The sequence below is a fragment of the Carassius auratus genome, chromosome 13, assembly GCF_003368295.1.
Source record: "Carassius auratus strain Wakin chromosome 13, ASM336829v1, whole genome shotgun sequence".
Taxonomy (NCBI): domain Eukaryota; kingdom Metazoa; phylum Chordata; class Actinopteri; order Cypriniformes; family Cyprinidae; genus Carassius; species Carassius auratus.
Window position 1 is genome coordinate 17,846,470 of NC_039255.1, and position 17,471 is coordinate 17,863,940.

At 36.8% G+C, this 17,471-nt stretch overlaps 1 protein-coding gene across 1 annotated transcript in view; it reads left to right on the plus strand.

The window, feature by feature from the left end:
• Positions 1–17,471, plus strand: part of LOC113112924 (leucine zipper putative tumor suppressor 2 homolog) — a 57,247-nt gene that overhangs the window by 14,555 nt on the left and 25,221 nt on the right. The window contains exon 2 of the mRNA XM_026278860.1: positions 12,328–12,441. The gene's annotated coding sequence lies outside the window, so the exon portion shown is untranslated. The remainder of the gene's footprint in view (positions 1–12,327; positions 12,442–17,471) is intronic.

Below are 17,471 nucleotides of genomic sequence, written 5' to 3' on the forward strand. Positions count from 1 at the left end.
GATCAACCACAGCTCCCCATCTGTTATAGAGATTATGCACTTACACTTTTTTTCACTCACTTTCTCAAATACACATACAGAAACACACACGTTTTCCTCTCGCTCTGCTCTGTCAGGGAAACTGAAGACCTCCCTTAGGGTGCTCAGGCAGATGACTTCATTGGCCTTGTTTGTTTTCTGCCTTTGGGGCTTGAGAGGAGAGAGAATGCCGGCTCATCCTGAGACTCCAGCACAGGAAACAGTCTAGTCCAGGCTGGAAACAGATGCTGAAAGAGTCCTTTGGAAGCGGCATTCCTCTGCTGTCTGCCTTTACAGACATCTGGTCTTATGTGGGTAAACATACTGTGACCTCTGTGCTATCATAATACTGGAAGTGTAGATGCCTCCTTTATGTGACACATTTTGCATAACCGAAAAAATTATGACAAATAAGGTCCATTCACATACACCACAATCAAAATGTACTATGAAATCAAACATACGAAGGTCTGTTGACAGCAACTATGCAACAAAAGACATTTACATGCTATAATGCAAGCATTTATCTGAATTTCAAGTCAAATTTATTTATGTAGCACTTTTCACAATTCACATTTCAAAAGCAGCTTTAAAGAAAATGATGTCAAATTATTTCAGCCCAAATATACTGTAGTAGATTTTGCTATGAAGCAATCAAGCAGTTTAAATTTGCTATATAGTAAATATCATCCTACTTAGTGTCAGGAACCTGTCAAGCTAATCACCCACACCTGTTCCCTATCAGCGACCTCATCACAAGGACTATAAAGCAGTCACCTCAGCAGCAGTTCACGGCAACCCTCTGACAGGAATCGACCACACGATCTCATCCCCAGCTCACCTCACTTTCAGAAAACCTCCTGAAGTAACATATACTTACCTTTGAGAAAGCTAACCTGTGTGTCTTTGTTCTACTGTCTCCAGGATAAATAAATAAAGTTGGATATATATATATAAAAATCTCGTTCATTATCCTGCAATTATCCGGGGCTGCGTTGAGATGGGCCGAAGCGTTGTGGTTTCAGGAGACTGCGGTCACCTTGTCCTTACAAAATTTAACTTGCCATTTAAGAGAAGTGTTTGGGGAACCTATAGACGATAATATAGTTTTAATTTTTTCGACATTTGGATATACTCATGGTGTATATATAATTTGTTATTGTTATCAATTTGATCATTCATGTTATTGTTATTTATAACATACTGTATTGGCTAGAGTTTTGTTCACCAGCGAAAAGTTATTTAGTTTAATTTTGTTTCAGAGACATGCATTGTTTTTAATATTCACAGCATATTTTTACAAAAAATGTCTGCACAGTGTGTTTCATCATGGTCCAATGGTAGTCATTTTTTCAGGATTACTTCTTATTTATTGCTTTTACAGTTATTTAAAAAAGCTTATCTTTCCCATCCCCATTGAGTTTGTGGGATAAAATCTCTGTAATGTACTGTGATCTTGTTTCAGTCTTGGCTGACGTGCAGTTCTGCTTTCTGATTGGAGGATGTGATGCTTATTTGGATTATACAGGCACTTAGATCTAGAATGTGTTATTCAAACGAAGACTAAGGTCACTGTGAGAGGTCTGACAGACTGCTTTTAAAATAAGATGTCTAATTATAAGATACTTGGCTGCCAAAGCTGCCAAATTGTGGCCACTCCAATCAAATGTCGATTAATACTGTGAATGGAGTCAGTTGGGCGGTTATGAAATCTTGGAAGACTCGTTAAAGTGAAAGTGGATTATACAAGGCTCTGATTGTTCCATTTTGGAAGGCACAGTTAGAATAACAAACCCACTGTACAAAGCCCAAACAATCTCAGAGCCCAGTTCAGCAGTGATGTCCTGTCTGTTCTTTTACTTTGTGCCCGGACAAATACTGCTCATTTTCTGCGCCAGATGAGAAGTCAAAACAGATGTATGGACTGATTCATTGGCTAATGCCTGCTCTCAGTGTCCTATCTGATGTGATTTCAGTGGAAACCAGGGGTGAGAATATGAATAAACGTATTTCATCATTAAATATAGAGTATATGAACTTACTGTAATACTGAAATACTGTACTGCATAGGCTTCCATCATCTGTCCCTCTTTTGTTTCTGCGTGACTCGACCTACAACAACAAATTATTTGATTGCTTGAATCTACCGAACGGCTGCACATACATCAAATCTGGGATCTGTGTAATTGATCCATGGTACTGGTTGCTTAGACAGAGATGTTATAAAGAAGCTGCTCTCTTTCTCTCTTTTAACATTTTGATTTTTTTTTCCCTCTCATCATGAATGATGTTGAAGGCTAACTGTGGAATTTCTGGAGCAGCTTAGAGAAACAAATCCTTAAATTGTGCACTCTTTTTCCACACAATTACTATAAAACTTTATATGCTCTTATAATCCATCATTTAGAGCTGTCTGTAGCAACATTCTTACAATGGAATTGTTTGGCCCTTATTACCAGTTTTACCACCGATAAAAACCTCTGAAGCTCTAGTCTCAGTTCTCAGTTGTTTTCTCTCTGGTGGTCTGAGGCTGAACTGCTAGTTTTACTATTATTTTAGAACCTGAATCCCTTTGGGGCTCTAATGAAAGAAAACAGGTGCTAAGTAAATCTACAAGTACTATTTATAGAAATTTGTACCTAATATTTATATTCTCAAGCTGTCTGTGAGTCTTCGAGCCTTACACTTTCAATGCACTTTGTTTGATTAAGCATGTTGCATAAAGGGTTTGTGAATCAAAGATACTTTAAAGAGAAAAGTCTATTTTCTTGATTTCTTCATGTTCTCAAGCTACTTTTTAGTTCTTGAGTACAATTAAATGTGAAAACGTTCTTTCAGACAGAGTTATTATTAAGTAAAACTAAAACCATTTTCATCTAGTTTAACTTTAATTTAGTTCTTTATCTACTAGGATAATTGAAAGTAAAACTGAAATAAAAATATAAACAAGACAAATAAATAAACAAACAAACAAAAAACCTTAAGACTAAAACAATCAAAACTCACAACAAAATTACTTAAAAGTTAACAAATTAAAATAAAAATGGAAAACATAAAACTGTTTTTACTTATGAAAAATATTTATAAAAGCTGTAATAGTATCTCAGTGATTCAGGCAAAATTGTATTTGTAATTAAGTCAAATTGTGAAGCTATATAAATAAAATACAAACATATTTTATACTTTATAGTAAGTCATTATTATATAATATTTGACACTGTAATATATTGTCAACACTTTTATTAGTCATATTAGTCACACTTTTTTTAAAGGTCCAGTTCTCACTATGGACTAATTATTAAAGGGGGGGGTGAAATGCTCGTTTTCACTCAATATCCTGTTAATCTTGAGTACCTATAGAGTAGTACTGCATCCTTCATAAATCCAAAAAGTCTTTAGTTTTATTATATTCATAAGAGAAAGACAGTCTGTACAGATTTTTCCCGGAAAAACACGACAGGCTGGAGGCGTGACGTGTGGGCGGAGCTAAAGAATCACGAGCGCAAGTAAGCTTTTGCGTTGAGAGCGTTTGGAAGCTGTGACATTACCTTGAGGAAAAAACCATCATCCAAAACAAACCATGGCTTACAGTCAGATTCAGCCGTTTATTTATGATCCAGAATCAGATTCAGAGGCTGAAATTTAACAAGAGCAGCATCAGCAAAGGCGGTATGCTATGTGGTATGTACTGAAACTGTATATATTAGCTTAGCGGTTTTGGAAAATGACTAAGTTCCACTTTATGTCGTCTTTTTATTTATTTATTTTTTAAGCTTTACATGTGGAAAGTGCAGTTTGATGACAACATCGCATGTTGTTTACTTGATGTGCTCACGCGCCGATAGCTAAGTTAACAACACAGAGATATTTGAAGCAGTTTTACTCACCGCTTGCGGTTCCAACACACGATCGTGACCCTTTTTCGTTGGGACTGCATTATCCTTAAGAAATAAACGATATGCAAATCCGGCGTCAAACTGGGCCTTGTTTGTAAAACAAGCATCTTCGAAATGCAGGGAACAAACACAAACACTTGCACAACTCCGTTGATGCTCTGTCAAAATAAACTCCATCCACTGGTCCCTTAATGCTGTTTCTCTTTTGGTAATCTGTGCAGGGTTGTCTTGCCCTGGCAACCAAAAACACACTCCTTTTGTGACAATTCGGTCTCTCTGATCAGTGAATGTCTGTTGTGCTCTCAGTGCTCTGCTCTACGGGAACGCACGCTCTTCCGGCAGAAGTGCCTCAGGACCCATATAAGGAAATTCCGCTCCATCTAACGTCACACAGAGCCATACTCGAAAAAAAACTTTCCGAAACTCATGACAAACCGGAGAGATGAGAAATCTTCAAATGTACAACTTAATTTTTGAAACTTTGTCCATGTTTAGCATGGGAATCCAACTCTTTAACAGTGTAAAATAGCATTTCATCCCCCCTTTAACTACTACTCATAGGTCACCATACTTGGCCACATCACTTCACTTTCTCTGATAAGTACTAATAAACAGCCACTATGCTAGTAATATGAGTGCTAATAAAATAAACTAGTTAATATTGAGAATCGGTTTTCTGTTCTCTTGTGACATGTTACTGTATCTAGTTGTAAATGTTTTTCTTGCATGTATTTGCTTCACGCTGTTTGTGAAAGTCAGCACTTCAAGATGGATACATATTACAGTACATATTTGATCTTTACCGTCCTTTCATAGAGTCTCTAACACATAGTTCTCTCACAGGGAGAATGCTAAACTATCCTGAGTGGGGTTGTTGTAGCTCCAGTGTTGTCTGCCACTAAATCCAATTGAAAAAAATTCAGAAATTGAAGCAGCAAATCATCTTTTATGCATGTGTGCTTGGACAATGAACACAGTGGAAACTACAGACAGACAGCGGAGCATTAAAACAACAAAGCTGCTTTTACATTCCTGGAAAGAAAATGCTAGACAGAAAATAAACAAAATCTGAGATATACTGCTTTTACTTATCAAGGAGGATATAGTTTCACAATTGCATTATGAATTACTGAGATATTTTTATTCTAGTTGTTCTGAGACTACAAATAATCCTGAGTGAGCAGAACTGAGAGATGAGAAATCTTTTGGTTGGTGTTATAAGACTGTTATGCAACTCTGTCTCAGGCAGCGGTGTCCTTCATGTGCAAATCGTAGCTGTCTTGGGACTTAATGTGTGGGGTCTCTGCAGTGATCATGCTGAAAATGAAAAAACAGCGAGAGGTTCTACGGTGGATGCCTCCATTGTCACACTACTACTGTACACCCAGCCCCTTAGGAACTCAAGTATAACTGCAGATTTACAGCAGTGAGAAAAAGTGTTTGAAGTTGTCAGGATCTTGACACTGAGTCATAGGTTTGCATTAATCAGCTGCAGAGGGCTGTTCAGTTACTGACACTAAAGTACGTCTGTAGAAAAGATCCCGAGTTTCAGCTGAGAATTGAAATTCAGGTCTTCAGTGTCACATGATCCTTCAGAAATCATTCTAAAATGATGATTTGCTGAAACATTTCTTATTATCAATTTTAAAAAATTGTTTTCCTGCGTAATATTTTAGTGGAAACTGATATCTTTTCTTCAGGAGTCGTTGATGAATAGAAAGCATTTAGGCCATTAGGCAGGACTAAAACTTGTGTGTCTGAGAATGAGCTGAGGGACTGACAGGAACCAGCGGAGACAGGGCTGAGGAACTGTCTGGTTTTAGGAGAGGAGAGAGGGAGGCTGGGAGGCAACACGGGTGAACAGGAGCTGGGGGAACCAGTGGAAACTCAGGAGAATTGGGTAATACCTCCCCAAATGAACTGTGATCTGCTATTCAACAGTACCCACTCCACAAATGCGGTGAAATCCTTCTTGGGACCATTTGCTGGTAGGCTTGCCTTACAACAGTAATACATCAGCAAATAATCCACAAAAGACAATACCAGACAAGGATACAGAGGAGAACACAGGGCTTTAATACTAGGTAGAACGCAATCAGGGAGAAAAAGAACAGGTGTGGAGCTAATTAACAACCAAGGAGGGAAAACTAGAACATAATAAACAGAACTAAATATACACGTGACAATATGAGGATACAGACGGGAGGCAAAGCAGGTGAATTAGAATGGATTCAGACACTTTTAAGCCCATGAGAGCATCCTGTCCCTGAACCATATTGCAAGGCTGCTGTCAGAGGTCAGCAAATGTGGCTCAGTTGTTAGTTTTATGAAAATTAAAACTCTAATGCCATCCCAAAGCTCAGAAGCAGTACGGGTTGAACAGTAATCTGATTCTTCTTGGCAGCACAAATCCACAGTCCAGTTTTTCCTTATACCTGAAATCATTTTCCAGCCACGTCTTAAAATGCTTCTGTTTTGCATTTTTGTGCATTAATTTAACAATATCGAATATTTCATAAATTACTGATCATATTTTGTAATTACTGTCATATTTTCCTGTATTCTACACTCTATATTCTAATAATTCATCATGTAATAATTCTAATTCATACAGTAAAGGTAAAATAAATTGGAACAACAACAACAGAGCAGCAAATATTAAAATATATCATATTAAAATGATTTCTGAAGGGTCAGGCAACACTGAAGACTGGAGACATGGAGCTGAAAATGCGGCTATACATCACATTAAAATGTATTCTAGTAAATAAAAAAGCTATTTTCAATTTCAGAAGTATTTTACAAAAATACTTTTTTTACAAAATTACTGTTTTTACTGAATGTTTGATTAAACAAATGCAGCCATGATCTTTGAATGGTATTATTTTCTCTTTTATTTAACCAATACCTAAAGTTTTATAACTAGTGGCAGTCTGGATTCATTACAGTTCATAATCCCCAAATCCGCATTAATTGGGGTCAGTCTGTGACCTCAGGCTGCTTCTCTCCTTGTGGAGGTGCCCCATAACCCCTCATAACTCCCAGGCTATGAGTCAGACAGCATCTGTGTTGTGGTGCACGGCTGGCATTGTACTGTCCTGTTGTGAATCCTTATGCGTTGGTCTCAAGGATGGGAAAATGATGGGAGAGATGGAGCTGTGTTCTCATCTAGAAGGAGGGATGAAGGGGTCAGAAAGGAGGTAGTGGTGGAGGAGTGGAGTGGAGTGGATTGATGCCTCTCCGTCCTCAAGTCCCTGACGCTTGGCCCTTGCCATCTGTCACTCTGCATGCTCTCTCTCTTTCTCGCTGTGCCCAGAATGGGTCAGATACACATTTACCTCATCTAACAGTACATTTGCCTAAGGGAGCAGGCGAGGAACAGGTGGGCACTGTAAGGTTAATGGGGAGAACATAAAGAGGATAATTCACCCACAAATTAAAATTGTCATCATTCACAGACCTCATAGTTAAACACATATATTTCTTTGCATAGAATGCACAAGGAGTTCATAACAGCAGCAATATTTCCACTCTAACATATAATGAAAGTGGACAGCAACCCGTAGCTGTCAAGATCCAAAAAGGACAAAAAAGCCACAATTCAAATGTTCCATCTCTAGCACTCCTGGTGCAATACGTTAACAGTATTTGCATATAGCAGGAGGTGTAGCACACTCATATTCAGTACCGAAGAAAAAGGAGATCTGTATCTTGAATGCTAGAATAACTAGGGCAGAAGGCTATATTTTTTTTGTGAATAATATTATAGATGTCATTTTTTTTCCTTGCATAGGAAAATATATAATAAATTAAATGGCATCAGATGAGTTTGAATGTAACGCTTAACTTTAATGTAGATTTTTTTTGGAGTTTGTCAGCTTCATTGAAAAGGTGAAAACACTTAGCATACTTATTAGAGTACTTGTTACAGAAATAATACTTAAAAAGAATACACTGTGTTCAAGTGTGAACTGAATGTAATGTTTTCGGTCACTTAATTGTATGTTAATTTAAATGAAAATGGATTTTAGCTTGAATTTTGAATGTGCTTATGGTAGAATGAAATAATGTAATTCATTTTGAAACTTTTGTCATATATTTAAATATATTTGTAATTAGGCATTGTGCAGTGTTGTAAAGTTGCACTTTAATACACTGAAAATATTAAATGTAATATTGAATAACACACTAGAGTCAAAACCATAATCAAGTAATTTTCATGTGCTATAGTATGAGATAACACATCAAAATAAATGTACTTCTTTAAAGCATAACAAAATATATTAAAACAGTGATTAAAAATTTACTTTTAATCTGTCATTTTTACAAATTCCTCTTCAAAATGTTATGAAACATGAACTTGTCTCTCTTTAAAGCTGCGGTAGGGAACTTTTGACGCTCTAGCGGTTAATAAACAGAACTGCTTTCGTCTTGGGGAAGAACATTGTAGCCGGAACTACTTCTCTCTGTTTATGTCTATGAAGAATCACAAAGGTACTGGGTTACTCCGCCGCGGTATCCCCGAAGCAATCTAAAATAGTCCGAATATAAACACTTATTATAGGTGCACCCTAGTGATTCAGGACAAGCTAAAAACACGGGTTGGAAAATGGATTCATGGTTTACTCGCTTATTATATACATTTTTCTACATTTTGAACACAAACAAAGTTACGGACCGCAGCTCTGATTGGTTATTTTTTTACCGGGAGCAATGGAGTTTCTGCAAATGGCAATAGGACCACTGGGAGGAGCCAGAGGAGCTTGATTTTTTTCACAGATTATCTGTCTCATATTCTACGTTCAGGACATAATGACAGGTTTAACAAATACAAAAGTTACCTACTGCAGCTTTAAGTACACTAACTGTAAGTGTCATTTTATTAAATATTGTATTATATGCAAGGACAAGTTTTTGAAAATATACTTTTAAGGTATGTGGACATTTTCACAAGGATTAAGCACCATGGCACGATGTCACCATTGCACCACAGCTCTTATGAGAGTCTGAACTTTGTTGTCTACTGCCAGTTAGACAGATATCCTCCGGATCTTGTATCAGTTAATCTACTTTTTTTTTGTCAAGAACTAGAGATTGTTTTTAGATGGCAAAGGAAGCAGCTTGAATGATAGTGGAGCAACTTGACACCAAAGAGCTGGTCCAATTAACAGGCATACGTTTATCTCCGACAGGCCAGTTAAGGTCATGGCAAAATCAATGAGCCATACCGTATAAGTTTGCAGACAGTGGCTCAGTGATTAATTCTGCACAGTGTGTTTATGTTTTTGTGTGGTTGATAAGGGAGAGCAGGAGCATATCAGTCAAATGAAAGTTATTCAAGTAACCATTGTACATAAGTTTAACCGGGATGACGAGTCGTGAGATGTACGGATCCATGTGCAAGCTTTTATTAGACAGAGACATGGCCATAACAGGTATGGGTCAAACACTGGCAAACAGGTATATAGAGGGCAAGACACAAGAATAATCCTAGGGCAAGCGTGAGTCTTTGATGAGCTAACAATATCCAGAGGGGTAGACAAGAGGGTAATCCAGTAACCAGAGCAAACGGGTGAAAACAAGAGATTGAGGGCAGGGCAAGGAAAAGACTATGAAAACTATAAACTGAAACCAGACTATGAAAACTATAAACTAAGACAAGACTATGAAAACATTCAAAGAAAGGCTTGGTATCACAGCAATCGCTAGCAGAGGGATATATGCAGAACAATACTCGGCTGTGTGTGAGAGGAAGTCCTATGTTTATAAAGCGTGTCTGATGAGCGTGCTGTGTGTGTGTGTGTGTGTGTGTGTGTGATTGGTTTCAGGCGCATGGTATGATTGTTATCAGGTGAATGTGATTGGTGCAATGGAGCATGGGAGATGTAGTCCAGGGTGTACTGTAAATACATTTATAATGTTGCAGAAATTTCTATTACAAATAAATGCTGTTATTTTTTTACTTTATATTCATCAAAGAATCATGAAAACATGTATCACAGTTAACACAAAAGTATTACCGTATTTTCCGGACTATAAGTCGCACTTTTTTCATAGTTTGGCTGGTCCTGCGACTTATAGTCAGGTGCAACTAATTTATCAAAATTAATTTGACAGGAACCGAGAGAAATGAACCAAGAGAAATGAACCAATAGAAAACATTACCGTCTCCAGCCGCGAGAGGGCGCTCTATGCTGCTCATTTCTCCTGCAGTCTAAACTGACATAGAGCGCCCTCTCGCGGCTGTAGACGGTAATGTTTTCTCTTGGGTCTAAATAAATGCTTATAGTCCAGTGCGACTTATATATGTTTTTTTTCCTCATCATTACATATTTTTGGACTGATGCGACTTATACTCAGGTGCGACTTATAGTCCGAAAAATACTTGAACTGTTTTCAACACTGACAATAAGAAATGGTGCAAATCAGCAAATTAGAATGATTTCTGAAGGAACGTGTGACACTGGAATAATGATGCTGGAAATTCAGCCTTGCCATCACAGGAATAAATGAAATTTTTTAAGATATATGTTCAGATAGAAACCAGTTATTTTCTACTGGAATAAAATTTCATAATTTTACTATTTTTGCTCAAATAAAGCATAACAGACTTTTTTCAAAAACATTAAAAGTCTGACCAGCCATAAACTTTTTCTAAACTATTTTTTTATATAATAAATTTTTAATTATCATCTGTTAATTATACAGTTCATCAATATAAGTAATGTCAGCAAAGCTGTAATTTGGTCGTAGCCACAAGTCTCATATATTTCTTCAAATATTATCCCTTCAGTAGCTTCAGTCTAGTTAGCTGCTTTTGTTAGTAGCTTGTACTGCAGCTAACAACTTTGGTGTAACTTGGAAAGCTGCCGTTTAAAAATAGTTTCCACACTAGCGTTGTGTGTGTATGGCTTAACTCTCTCAGACCTCCATTCACCCCCTTTATTTTCCCAGTCACTCCCTCTTTCTGTGAAGCAGACAGGCTCAGGCACGTGTGAACCGCTGTTTCCCCTCTCTTCTCCACGTGTGCGTTAGATGTGTTTGTGCATGGCTGGCAGACCATGTAGATGTGACCCACTTTAGAAGGGGAAGCAAATACTAGATGAGACTGTTAATAACTGAAGAGAAGAGACACACACAGAAACCTTCCTATCTAATCTCAACTTCATTCTTCACTGGTTTTATTAAAACCAGAGTAAACAGTAACTAGCATTCCAGCCTAAATGTATAAGGGTAGAGAGAGAGGACAGTCCCTGCAGATTCAACCATAGATGACTATGGGTAAACCCAGTGGTGATATCTCACATCCCTATTTGCAGTTATGAGCAGGCATTGCTGTTATAATTTTTTTTTTTTTTCGTACACGAGTGTGCTACTATATGGATATGTTATGTTACGGTATTACAGTTTTTTTGGTATAGATGTTTTATTGTATGCTGTATGATTTATTTAATCAAGCCATATTGTGAAATATTATTTCAAATTAAAATAATATTTTTATATATTTGAATACATAAATTGTAATTTATTCCTGTGGTCAAAGCTGAATTGTCAGCATAATTACTCCAGTCTTCAGTGTTACATGATTCAGAAATCCTTCTAATATGCTGATTTGCTGCTCAAGAAACATTTTCATTTGTATCAATGCATATATCAATCAATCTTTTGAACTATAGTCTTTCAGATTGTGGACACTTAAAAAAGGTTACATTAGTTACTTTGTGTTTCATTCATATAGCCTACCTATAAACATGGCAGAGCAGTAACCCTCTTTGCATAGATATTTGTCACATATGAAACACACTCAAACTACTTTCTTCAGGATGTCTAAAAAGTCAAAGGGGCTGTTAAATATTATATTGGTTTATTATGGTTTCTCACACAGAGGTAATGATGGTTTGTATCCAGTGGGGGGCAGTGTGTTCTTCCACACCTCTCAGATATAACTTACTGAGCAGATATTTCAGTTTGAGCAACTTGAAACATTCACAGATTATTCTGTATCTGACAAAATGTGATTTATTTTGAACTGATGTCCACTGAGACCCGTGTGAACTCACTGTCTGATGCCCAAAGACAAAGAAATAAAGCCCTTCAGAAAGCCATGGCCTTATTACACTTTCACGGTTACATAATAACAGGCTTTTCACCCTGACACCCTGCAACTAATACTCCATAGCAGGAGTGTGACGTACAGTATCCACTTGAACTCAGTCATATCGCCTGAAGAGGTGAACAGATGGTAGAGGCTCTCTAATTGTTCTCTTATGCTACTTTATTATTGTTTTTACTAGATGTACAGAACTTTTCAATAGTAATTGTGATTTTTTTTTCTTAGCTTTCCTCTGGTTGAATGTGTTTTGCATGCTTCAGAACTTCACCTAACTCTGTTTATGTGTGTGTATGCCTGCAGGGTGTGTGTGAGCGGAGGTGGACGCTGCTGTGGGACTCTGGGGATGTGTAAAGTCTCCATCCGTCCAGGATCTCTGCAGATTTTTAGGAGCTGCTCACTGGACTTTTGTGCAAGGTAAGGCAAAAGTATGTCTCTCTGACCTCACTGTCACTACTGGAGAAATAGACATATGGAATTGATTTCCATTGCTCATTTAACACAGCCATACAGAACAAGCAGGCTTTAATGGACCATGCCACTAGTGTCATAACTTTTACCTCCCATTGTGTTAGTTTTAATTAGGCTCAGGTAATTAAAGACACTAAAAGCTAATAACCTGTAAAGTATGATAAAAATGCACCCAGAGTTGTCTTAGTTAAAATGTAAAGTTAAATGAATGCATTATAAATATTATTAGCATTGCTCATGAATATTAATTAAGAGATGTAACATTCGGAAGTAGTCACATATGGTGGCCCCGCCCACACGGAAATCTCCTTGGAATGTAGTACCGTTCTTCATGTATATTCAATATACTCATGTTTATTAAACATCAAACATGGATGAGGACTGAAATTGGAAGTTGAGAAACATTGTATATTTTGACAGATTCCACTATGGAAACTAAAAAGCATGTTGTTTGGAGAGGCATCATGGAAGTCCTGTATGAAGCCCTCCCTTCACGTAGCATGCAGAGAAAAAAAATCCAAGATGTTATTACCAAATAATCTGTTGTTATAATAATTTTTTATTAAATCATGGCAATGTTGTACTAACTTGGAACAATTGGCCGCGACATTAGGGTTACAAGTCCGACTCTTTAATCATTTGGCCACAATTGCAAAACCAATAGCAAGTGTTTTCTAATATAGACAATGTAATCTTTGATAATTAATTCCATTAAATATTAAGCTGTTTTATAATTGTATGTAAAGAAGAATTGTTTATTGAAATTATGGAAAAACATAGGCTATGCACTCCGAATCACTCATTAGAAACAGGTAATTCATAAAACGTGGCTGTCACTAGTGTATTGTGACTAATGGTTTTTGTCACACATCTTTTCAGTGTGTACAGGTGAACTGCATGTTCAAATCTTGTCAGGTGACGCCTGGTTAAGAAACAGCAAAACCACTGTAGGAAAAGTTGAGGGACTGCTTTAAATCAGGTGAAATTCAACGGACTGAGATAAACATAATCTGCAAAAACTGTGTTGATGTCAGTTTTACAGGCATTAGCAGAGTTGTGCTCAGTGGGAAAAAAGCATTTCCTCAGTGTCACAGCTGATTATCGCTTCTGCGGGAGTCTGGATGTTGATTAATGGTGTGAATATGTGTCTGTCTGAGTTTTACCCCACAGGGACATTTCAATAAAGGTCCCATCCGGCACTTTGAAGTGTTTTTTTTTTTTTGTACGGGTCGGGCTTATGATGGATGACGAGTGCAGAGTGTGACAGTGGCTTGGATACTGGCCGACCTGAGGGGCTGTAAGGGTCAAAGGGCAGTGTTTGGTGGATGGGAATTATTATTTACAAAATCTTTATGAAAATGGCACTGTAGTAATACCATGTTTTTGATGCACTACCATGGTTGTGGTGAAATCTGATTACCCTTCACGTACTAGACAAGAGACAAAGGTGTTTTTTTTTGGCAGTATTTTCCAGGAGGGTGCACTTCTTCAGATTACAGATTTGGCCCCTTTGGCTCAACTCTGGTTAGTATGCAGTTTGAGCACATGACTGGCAGTTCTTCAGGACTTTGTGTTTCGCGTGTGTGTGTGTGTGTGTGTGTGTGTGTGTCGTCTAAGCAGCTGCTCTGCCCCTGCAGCTCTCAATCTATGCTCACACTCGTTTTAGCAGCTGTCTGTTTCCTTCCGGAGAATGATCCCTGCTCTGTCTCTTCCTGTTCATGGTGGAAATGACATCAGAGACTTTGTGTTTTTAATGTTTTATATTTAAAAGAATATTTCCAGAGATAGAAGAATGGTTTCTTATTGGCACAGAGGGAGGAAATATCCTATAAATAATAATAATAAAAACAATAATAATAATAGTATATATATATATATATATATATATATATATATATATATATATATATATATATATATATATATTTATTTATCTATCTATATTTATTTATAGATATTTAGAAATCTCTTGATTTTAGAGCCAATAAGAGGTTTTGTATGATGATATGATTATTGTGACACTACTAAACATTTTCTGTGTTTTTTTAAAGAATCAAACCAATTTTTTTAATAAAATAACAATTTATTTTATAATACAGTAAAAACTATGAACATTATTAAAAGGTAAAAGAAATTGTTTGAAAATATTCTTCAGTGTCACATGATCCTTCAGAAATAATTCTAATATTCTGATTGGCTGCTCAAGAAATATTTATTATTAATATCAATGTGGATTTTTTTTTTCTGTGAATTATTTTTTGTGTCAAAACCATTATACTGTTTTCAAGATTCTTTGATGAATAGAAAGTAAAAAAAAGAAAAGAAATAAAGAACAACTGCATTTATTCTTTTGTAACATTAAAAGTCACTTTTGATCAATTTAATGCATCTTTGATTAGTAAAAGTAGTAGCAATGTCTTTCAAACAATGGTTCATATTTGTAAAATACTTTATTTATTTATTTTTTGTAAAATGTTACATGGACATACGCTAGATTATTAAAATACGGTCAGTTATGTGTGCTCATCAGTCTCATCAAGTTCAAGAGTTTGTGAGTTATGGTTATGTGTAACCTTTTTGTTGTCTGAATGGCTTGAGGAGCTTCAGATGTCTCTCTACGCTCTGCCTTCTCCCGATTCTCTATATCTCTCTCTCTTTCCATGGACTGATTTTTTTTTAGTTATGGGAAATAACTGTCTGTGCAAAACATCTTTCAATGCTTATGTTAGCAGCTCTCCCATAGCAAAGATGACTAACTCTTCAACAGATGCTCTGTAGCGGGTATTTATTTTTCGAAGAAATCTATTATTCTTTCCATCCACTGTTAAAGTGTGCCAAGGCATGTCAACCCTATGACTCACCGCCCCAAACTGATCTGAAGATGAAAGTCTGTGACTTTTTATGATTTGAAGACATGATCTTATTTTTCAGTGTGACCTTTGCTGATTATGATGCTATTTTTGGTTTTTCCACCTGAGGTCTCTTCGTGACTGAGACCACAAACTCTTGAACTATATTAAAACCCTGGTCTTTCAACCTTTGACCTCACTTGACCCTTTACGCCCGTAAAACAGCTCTTGGGTTCCACAGCCAGTGTCAGGGACAGGTGTGTTTCTGATATCTTTCATCATATTTATCTCCTAAATATATTTTCTATAATAGCAGTGCCCGATTTAAAACTATATTGCTCAAAGGTTATTCTTTAATAATAATATTTTACATTTTGAGTTCATATTAAAGCCTTTGAATTTTGTCTTAGAAATCTTGGAAAATCTGAATGTAGGATGTAGGTTTAGCATAGGCTCCGGTGAAACCCGAGTTATAAACCTATAAACCTAGTTTTGTTTACAGCAAAGGAAAACCAGTCTCCTCTTGGCTTGTTTCGCAATCTCTTTTCTCTCTAATTTTCCATTTTTCTGAAATCCTTGCTTTGTTCTTCTAATATGCGACCAGTGTTTTTTTTCTGCCCTTCCACATTTGTCACTTGTCGCAGGAGCTTACACTATGCCAACATCCATCATTCAAGGAACACCACTTTCTTGTGAATGCGAGTACAACAGTTAGTGGAAGTTACGTTTTAAATATGGATATTTTTCTTAAAAAAATGCATCGCTTCACTTTGTAATGCCTTTATACACCCCCTGGAACCATGTGGAGCACTTTTTTATGATGAATGGCCCCACTTTTTGGGCTTCAAAATCTTGACTCCCATTCACTTCCATTAAAAAGCTTGGCAGAGCATCATGCCTATATGAGCTTTTTTTTTTTACATCAAGCTGTCTGCACTTTCAACAGAGCACAAAAAGGACACAGAGCTCCTACTCATCCTTCTCCCCTCTCGACATCACCTCAGTGGTCTTATTGCTTTTCCATGGCAAGGAGCAGAGCCATAAAAGTAGATTGGTTTGCAATTTTCAGACCTGCTGGCAGCTTCACACATATAGTTTCATTACACGCCATTCATTACAGCAGCTCAGACCAAGGGCTCTGTATATGTGTAAGAAGTCTGCTTGTGTGTCTGTGTCGAAGTACTGCATGTATGTGTGTTTCTGTCACTAATGGTGTGCGTATGTGGAGAGTGTATGGGATGTGTTATGACAGCAGATGTGTTTGGCATAAGCTCAGTGCTTTGTTGATGGAGGTCTGTGATTCTGGGGGGTCTGAGCTCAGGGCTAGAGGTGTATATACTCAATCCCAGATTTGATGTCCTTCTCTGAACCCATGATTTTGTTAAGTAATCTGCTTCCAGTAGAAAGTTAATCAAAGATTAGAATGCATTCCACACTGCAGTCTTTGATCATTTAGATGGTAAAACATGTTTTCCTTCTGTTAGGAGTTGATTTTCTCGGCATGCTCCTCTCATGTCCCTCAGGAATAAAGAGCAAGGATTCATGGACATCATGCACTCATCCAACATACATTTTGTGATTTGACCTCATTAGGAGGCCCTAAATTCAATGCAGATTTTAACCATTTTTATGCTGATTTTTAAGGGCAACTGTATGTAGAAAGTGAACATGAACGTAATATTTTAGAAAGAATTCTCTTATGCTCAACAGGCTGCATTAATTTGATCTAAAATGCAGTAAAAACAGTAACATTGTGAATTATTCTTACCATTTAAAATAACAGTTTTCTGTATATAATTTTTTTAAGAGGACTGGAAAGAATCTGCTTTTTTTTTCCACCCACATTTTCTGTGCTGATTTTTTTAGAAGGAATCCACTGACTAATGGGGAAAGTCGACATTAAATGTCATTGCAACCCATTTTACTTCCTAATGTCACATATTTTAGATTAATGAAACAGATTATACAAGAAGACAGAAATGTTGGGAAGGTTTTTATACTTTGAAAATTTGATTGGCCTGTGAAATTTGGTTTAAATGTGACAAGTGGGTGGAAGGGATTGGTTGAAAAAGTGACAACCAACTATGGTTTGACACCAAGCAAATACATTCTTATCAAAGATTACAA